The sequence below is a fragment of the Lactuca saligna genome, chromosome 4 (genome assembly GCF_052625555.1).
Source record: "Lactuca saligna cultivar CGN05327 chromosome 4, ASM5262555v1, whole genome shotgun sequence".
Lineage (NCBI taxonomy): Eukaryota > Viridiplantae > Streptophyta > Magnoliopsida > Asterales > Asteraceae > Lactuca > Lactuca saligna.
In genome coordinates this window covers 67,733,171-67,741,447 of record NC_136420.1, presented here as the reverse complement: position 1 = coordinate 67,741,447, position 8,277 = coordinate 67,733,171, and positions in this window count along the sequence as shown.

Sequence of the window (8,277 nt, the reverse complement as noted above, 5' to 3'; positions counted from 1 at the left end):
TTTAAAAAATCATAAATGAGACTTTTCATATAACTTGAAGACAAGTTACAAAAACAAATTTTATGAACAACACTAAGATCAATTTGGATCGAAAACAAATTATCACACAATTTTTCTATTAATCTAAACTAACTCATAAGAAAAATATAATTCAAATCAAACAATTTTTTCATGTAATTAGCCTAACCATTAAAATAATAGAAAACATGAATCTATTGAAAATTTTCTTTTGAATTAGATTAGAATGATTATTAACACATCAAAAATAGGTTTATATGTTCAAAAGCAGCTTAGGGTAATGATTCTAGTCCAGTTCCAGCCTTAAAAGTCGAAACTATGTTGTCAGGGGCTCATACTCATCGAGTGTCTGAACCTACACGAAGAGTAGTATGAATTTCTTCATGGACTCGACGAGTCCATCAGTGGACTCTGCGAGTCCATAGCCCAGACAACCAGATAATCAATTTTTTTTACCAATTTTCATCAGGTATAATTGAAAACAAGCCTTGACTCTGATACCACTGATGGGTTTTAGTATACTATAACATCCTATGTTGCACATACAACCCTAAATACCTTGGATCTATGTTTTCACTAATTATACCTGCAAATGCTTTCTAAGTCATTAAACCTATAACTAGCATGTAATTGACATAAACAATACAAGATACTAGTTAGGATAACATAGCTCTTTGTTGTAGCTTGATTCCATGGAGCTTAAGAGTGTAGTGCCCCAAGTATGACACCTCAAATGGTTCACACAACACCACCAACAACTTGGAATAACTTGAGAGAAAAGTTCTTATGCTTAAAATCGGCTAGCCCTATCATATGAATCCTTAGGGTTGATTTCTTGAGCTATGGGGTCTTCATATATTGTGGCTATTAGGGTTACACCATGTAACTCATGACTTTCCATATTCTTCATGCTCCATGGGTTAAAACCTCCATGAAGTATCCATGGGTTACTCCATGGGTTTAGCCTAACATGAAGAACTATGGATTAGAAGCCCACATATATAAAAATGAACAATTTACACAATCAATCCCCATGTATTTAATTAGTGTCTTTTGATCACAAAATTAATTCCAAATTAATTCCTGATCAATACTAATTAAATAATATGATTTCATATTAGTATATTAAAACTTATAATATATTAATAAATAATAAATATCATTTTCTCACAAAAGTCTATCCAAATCGTTATGATGTCATGCAACCCTAATGGACCACGACAAATCAAGTCAAGTACATACCAATTATAGTTATGGACTTAGACACTAATTCAACATAATCGTGATCATGAACTTCGTATTATGGTAATTCATATCAACTTTAATATCATCATCATTTTCCGATAGTCACAACGATAAAATGTTTCCCTTCGTGTGCTTTAACTGAAAAGCCTTGGCGTTGATACGCTCTGTAATTCGAAATAAACATATTAGCCAAAAATACTAGTGTAACACCAAGTTTCAGTTATATACTTCTTTAATTGTTATGGCATTCAAGTTCAAAAAGAAGAGATTCTTTAGGGCCATGACATTGGTCGATGAAATCGTTCATCTTAATTGGGCGCCATGACATGGAAATATATTGGCGACTACGTGACAACCATTTTATGTTAAACCCTAATTTCGGGGTTTGTGCCCCTATTTAAGGAAAGTGAGGGCTAGGGTTTACACACACTCAGCCTCCATCACCTTCATTTCACTCCCTCAAGAAAGCCATAGCCTCCTTTTGATATTTATAATCTCTTGGTGTGTTTTTGGTGTCTTAAAGTTAGAGTTTTTGGTGCCTAGATCCAACTTGCAAGACTCATCAACATTTTATTATACACACTCTGGACCTTTGTGAGTCTTCAAGATCCAAACTTTATGCTTCATTTTTCTAGAGATAGGTTTCTTTGCCTTACATTTCATGTTTAAGTTGGTTGGTATGGTTGAAATCCATAAAGTTCGCAACTTTATGGATATTGAGGTCTTCTTGTGGTTAGCTTTGAATCCTTGTATGACGTTTTGACCTTATTTTCTTCCATTTTGACCTAATTGGAGTTGTAGTTATGCATTGGACATGCATGTCTAAAAAACACTGATTTTTTTTATCTTTTAAGAGTAAGAAAGCCTTATAGAAAGTATGTATGAGTGGGGTAAAGGATTAAGAGCTTAATGGATTTAGCTGGTCAAGAGAGATCCCACAACATAGAGACATAACTTCCACTAAATAGCAGTAAAGATTTTCACGACTGTTTTTTCATGTAGTCCCCACGATGTGGCAGAAGCTTGGACCCACGTCGTGGCGACCAACTAAGTGACCTTTGACTGCTAACTTTGAATTTGACCTTTGACTTTTGAAAAAGTTGACTTTTGGGTCAACTTGGGGGAAATAGGATCCTAGATTGAGGTATTGTCTCTATTTGATGAATATGTGACTCATAGTGCTGGTTCTTGTATTCAAGTGATCTTTGTGGAATTCTGATAGCTGACGATGTGAGTTTTCTCACTATACTTTGTAAAATGTTATGCGTTCTTTTGTGTAGGGTGTTATTGTTGGATTAGTATCTAAGCCCGTAACTATCTTTGGTATGTACTTGACCCGGTTGTGCATGGTCTTTTTGGGTTGCCTTCTCCAAAGCAACTTGACAAGGTAATATAAGGAGAGAGAGAGAAAGAGAGAGAGAGAGAGAGAATATTATGGTTTATTAATATATTATAAGAATAATATATTAAAGGAGAAATCATATTTATTTAATTAGTATTGGTCATAAATTAATTGGGAATTAATTTGTGACTAAAAGATATTAATTGGATAAAAGGGTATAAACTGTCAAATGTATGATAGTCGAGTTTTGGGCTAGGAAACCTAATGGACTAAGGGGGGGGGGGGAATGAAATTATGATGGAGATCCATCATATTTTTGTCCAAGGACCTAATCTAGAAGGTTCTTTCGGCTGCTTGGTGATTAAGCTGTCCATTAGGGTTTAGAATGAAACCCTAGCAACCTAGAGTATAAATAGGACCCCTAGGCTATGGAAATCGGCTACACTTGATTTCAAGAGAAACCTAGGGTCGATTTTAGTATCTCTCATGCTCTCTCATATTGCCTTCTTGCTTGTGGGGTTTGTGAACCATTAGAGGAGTTACAATTGTGACTCTAACCTCAAGATCAAGAAGATTACAAGGATTTTAAGCTACTTGGAAGAGGTAAAACACTTAGATCTGTTTTCATAATGTTAATTTCAAATTATATATATGATAGATCTAGGATTGCAATTCTTGGATTCAAAGCATGTACAATAGAGAAACCTAGATCCAAGCATTAGGGTTTGTATGAGCACATAAGATTGTTCTTATGCATAAAACCCATCAGTGATATCAGAGCCATGATTGGTTTCAATTGTATGTGATGCTTTAACTGTTTGCTTGCTAAAAAATCGAAATTTTGTTCTAACTGTTTGATGAAGTCGAAGAGTTCCATGAGGAACTCGGCGTGTTGGATGACCTCGACGAGTTCCAAAGTGGACTCGATGAGTTTTGACGTCAGACAAAAATATTTTCGGGATTTTGTTGCTGTTTTTTCATGTGATTAATGCCTAAATCGTTTTTGAAAGATAAAATCAAAATTTTATATTATTTGTATGTTTATCCCTGCCAAAACAATAGATAATTTCAAATCTTTTAAATATTAGTTGTTTATATGATAAATATGGATTATTTAAATTATTTGGTAATTATATTATGTCTAAAATTGGATTAGATCAAATATAGATAATTATGAAATTAATTGTTTAATTTAAATTATTTGTTATTTTATCCCTTTTGTTTTGAAAAGTTCAAAACTTGCCCTCAAGTTTTGAAATTTGAATTTTGTGATTAAAAGTTTAATTTTGAATAATTTAAATTTCAAACCCTTAGAATTTTACAAGTTTAAAATGCAACTCTATACTATTATATTATTACAAGCTTAATTAATATATGTATGTATAACTTAAAATGCTAGTCTTACCGTTAGTAGGCCTCATTCACGAAGCTGGTCTATAAGGTAAGTATAAGGTTGCTGCCTATAAAATGGTGCTTAATGGGTGTACACTCACACTCACCGCTTGCTTGACTGGTGGAGGGTCGTTAGCCGAACGGGTAGGATAGGGTAATCCTTTCCTCATTAAAAGTATAATGTAAGATACAAAGTAACTACATGTTTTTACAAACTCCCAATCTTAGTTACTTTAGGGTAAAATGTGAAAACGATGCTAATCCATGGAATTACACTTTGTACCCTTGTTAAACGTTGGTGGAGCGCGTGTGGTTAACCAAAACTTCAATTTGGGGATGACATTGGTAACAAATGGTGACTCGATGTTTGTCATAGATCAATGGAGCGTATGTGGTTTACCGGCACATTGAGTAGGTGATAGAGACATTGAGTGCACCATGTTGATTCGCATGGTTATTCACAACTTGTTTGCGATCCTCGATATCCCAGTCGCAAATTTGAAGTGCATATCGAGATTTAAACATGCCATTGAAAAGTTCAATGAATCTCAAAGATATAGGAGTTTTCAATACACTTAAAACTTAATTTTTTTTCGTTTTTCATGGTGAGAATTAGTGAATCGTCATTCACTTACCTTCAAATTATTTACTTTTAGAGTACGACATCCCTTTCTAAGTTGTAAATAATGTTGTTGGGTCCTAGCCCTAATTTCTCATTTGGGTGTCTAATTAGGGACTCATTTCTAATCAAACTTTGTTCCTTTCTTTTTCAAATGTCTGCAAACAACAACAACAACGCTTCTGGGTCATTCTCGTTGATGAACCTATATCAAAAGGTGACATTTGATGGGTCTAACTTCAACGAGTGGATGAGGTATATTCACATGATGACACATTACGAGGACAGAGAATATGTCCTCGATGAAAAGCTCTAGAAGATCATCCCAGATGTTGCTACTCTTGAAGAGTTGGCTGCCTTTGATGCCTACGAGCGTGATGCCATGAAATTTCACTACATCATGCTGGTCACCATGAACCTCGAACTCCAAAAGTCCTATGAGGATATGTATCCATACGAAATGCATCAGGATTTTCTGGATAGGTATCACCAGAGCGCGAGGCGAAAGCGCTATGAGATCATTACTAACCTGATCACCGCTAAGATGGAGAGTGGAGAATCCCTAACCTATCATTTGTAGAAAATGCAGACATATGTTGATCGTCTTCTCAAACTTAATGCTAAGTTTGATGAGGATTTGGATATCGACATAATCCTCCACTCCTTGCCCTCCTGTTACAACCAGTTCAAAATGACCTACCACATAAACAAGGAGGAGGTCTCCTTGAGCAAGCTCCAAGGACTGTTAAGGACTGCTGAGAGCAACCTCAAAGACAAATCTGTTGCATCTTCCCTTGTTGTGGCTACTCCCGTGTTGGCAATTGGCCAAGGAAAGGGTAAGCAGAGAAAGGCTCCATGTAAGAGCCACCATAAGGGTAAGACCCAAAATGGTTCCTCTTCTAGTGCAACCAAAGCTGGTTCGGTCAAACCCTCTTCCAACCCCAAAGAAGTAGAGTGCTATTACTGCCACCAGATGGGCCACTAGGAACGAAGCCGCCCTCAGTATCTGCAAGACATAAAGGATGGGAAGATTAAGCCCACCTTCGCAGATATGTATTCTATTAAATCTAATAACTCATCATTTGCTACTTCCTTGGTTCTTGATACAAGGTGTGGTTACCACATTTATTTTGATATGCAGGGCCTAAAAAGAAGTAGGGAAGTGGAACATGGAAAGATGAACCTGATTATAGGAAATAGAAGATTGTCTCCTGTGATAAAAGTCAGAGTTTATTCTTTAGTGTTGAGTAATGGGTTAGGGCTAGATTTAAATAATTGTTGTTATTTGCCAGATATGGCAAGAAACATTATTTTATTTCATGGGTCGTTTAGACAAGGTTTCAGATATTCTTTTGATAATAGCAATGGTTCTATTAATGTTTATTTGAATGGTGTCTTTTACTTCAATGCATTACCTTGTAATGGGATTTATGAATCTGTGATGGTTGTTGATAATTTAGGAAAAGATGTTTTGAATATTGATTCGTCTACTAGTCTAGACAAAGCATGATTGTAACATTGTCGCCTTGGCCATATCAACAAGAAACGCATAGCCCAACTCCAAAAGGATGGAGTGTTGGAGTCATTCGACCTTAGGGACAATGACACGTGTGAATCTTGTTTGCTTGGGAAGATGACCAAGTCACCCTTTACTAGCACTTGTGAAAGGGGTTAGGGTCTATTAGATCTCATACACACTGATGTGTGTGGGCCCTTTAGGTCCACCACAAGGGATGTTTGCCGCTTCTACGTGACTTTTACGGATGATTATAGCAGATATCGATATGTCTACTTAATCAAGCAAAAGTCAGAAATCTTTGAAAAGTTCAAAGAGTTTAAGAATGAAGTGGAGAATTAGCTGGGCAGGAAAATCAAGATGCTTTGGTCAGACCGAGGAGGAGAGTACCTAAGTCTTGAGTTTCATGACTATCTAAAAGAATGTGGAATTGTTTTGCAATTAACGCCTCCAAGAACGCCACAATTGAACGGTGTGGCTAAGAGACGTAATCGGAACTTGTTGGACATGGTTTGGTCTATGATGAGTCGGACTTCGTTACCAATAGCTTTTTGGGGGTACGACTTAGAGACTGCCGCCCATATCCTTAACTTAGTTCCCACCAAGAAGGTTACCAAGACTCTTCACGAGATGTGGACAGGGAAAGCTCCCTCGTTGGCACATATTAAGGTTTGGGGTTGCGAGTCTATCATAAGACGAGAAACTCACGACAAGATTGAACCTCATAGTGAGAAGTGTTATTTTATCGGCTATCCACAGAAGTCTTTTCGCTATCTTTTCTATAGACCGAGTGACAATGTTGTCTTCGTTGCTAGAAGATGAGTTTTCCTTGAAAGGGAATTGATAAGCCAAAAGGACAGTGGGAGGAAAATTGATCTTGATGAGATTCAAGAGCAAAGCGATTAAGGAACCTCTGACACTGGCACTCAATCTGAGAAGGAAACTCCTGTTGAACCTGTTGACGAGTCCTTACCTCTTCGACGTTCCACTAGGGCTAGTGTTCCACCCCAGTTGTATGGATTTCATATTACTGCTGCAGGGGATACATTTATTAGTGATAGTACACTAATGAATTTGGACGAACCTAGCAGCTACAAGCAAGCCATGGCAGGCCCGGAGTCTGCTAAATGGAAAGAGGCGATGGACAACAAGATTCAGTCCATGTATGACAACCAAGTTTGGAATTTGGTTGATAATGTAATGGGTCGTAAGACAGTAGGGTACAAGTGGATCTTCAAGAAAAAGACGAACATGGATGGGAAAGTGCATACTTATAAAGCACGATTGGTTGCGAAGGGCTTTACTCAAACTCCCGGAGTTGACTATGATGAGACCTTCTCACCAGTTGCGAAGATAAAGTCTATTAGGGTAATGCTCGCTATAGTTGCGTTTCATGATGATGAAATATGGTAGATGGACATGAAAACCACTTTCCTTAATGGAAAGTTGGCTGAGGATGTTTATATGAATCAGCCAGAGGGTTTTGTCTATACGAAGCATCCGAATAGAGTGTGTAAGCTTGAGAAATCCACTTATGGATTGAAACAAGCATCTCGTAGATGGAATCTTTGTTTTGATGAGAAAGTTAAATATTTTGGCTTTCAGCGAAGCGAAGATGAATCTTGTGTATATGTCAAAGCCAGTGGGAGTATAGTGAGCTTCCTCGTATTGTATGTCGACGCCATACTGCTCATATGAAACGATATCCCAACCTTGCAGGAGGTCAAGTCGTTGCTTGGGAAGTGTTTCGCTATGAAGGACCTCGGAGAGGCTGCTTATATTCTGTGAACAAGGATAGTAAGAAATAGGGAAAAGAGACTAATAGGACTCAGTCAGGATACATACTTGGATAAGGTACTGAAGCGTTTTAGTATGGAAAATTCCAAGAAAGGGGAGTTGCCAATCCAAACCAATACCAAGCTGAGTAAGACTCAGAGCCTGAGTATAGAGGCAGAGATAGCTGATATAAGCTGAGTACCTCACGCTTCCGCATTAGGCTCTATCATGTACGCTATGACTTGTACTTGCCCTGATGTGGCCTTCACTTTGAGCATGGTCAGCAAATATCAGGGGAACCCTAGTAGAGCTCATTGGATTGCGGTAAAGAATATTCTTAAGTACCTACGAAGGACCAAGGAATGATTT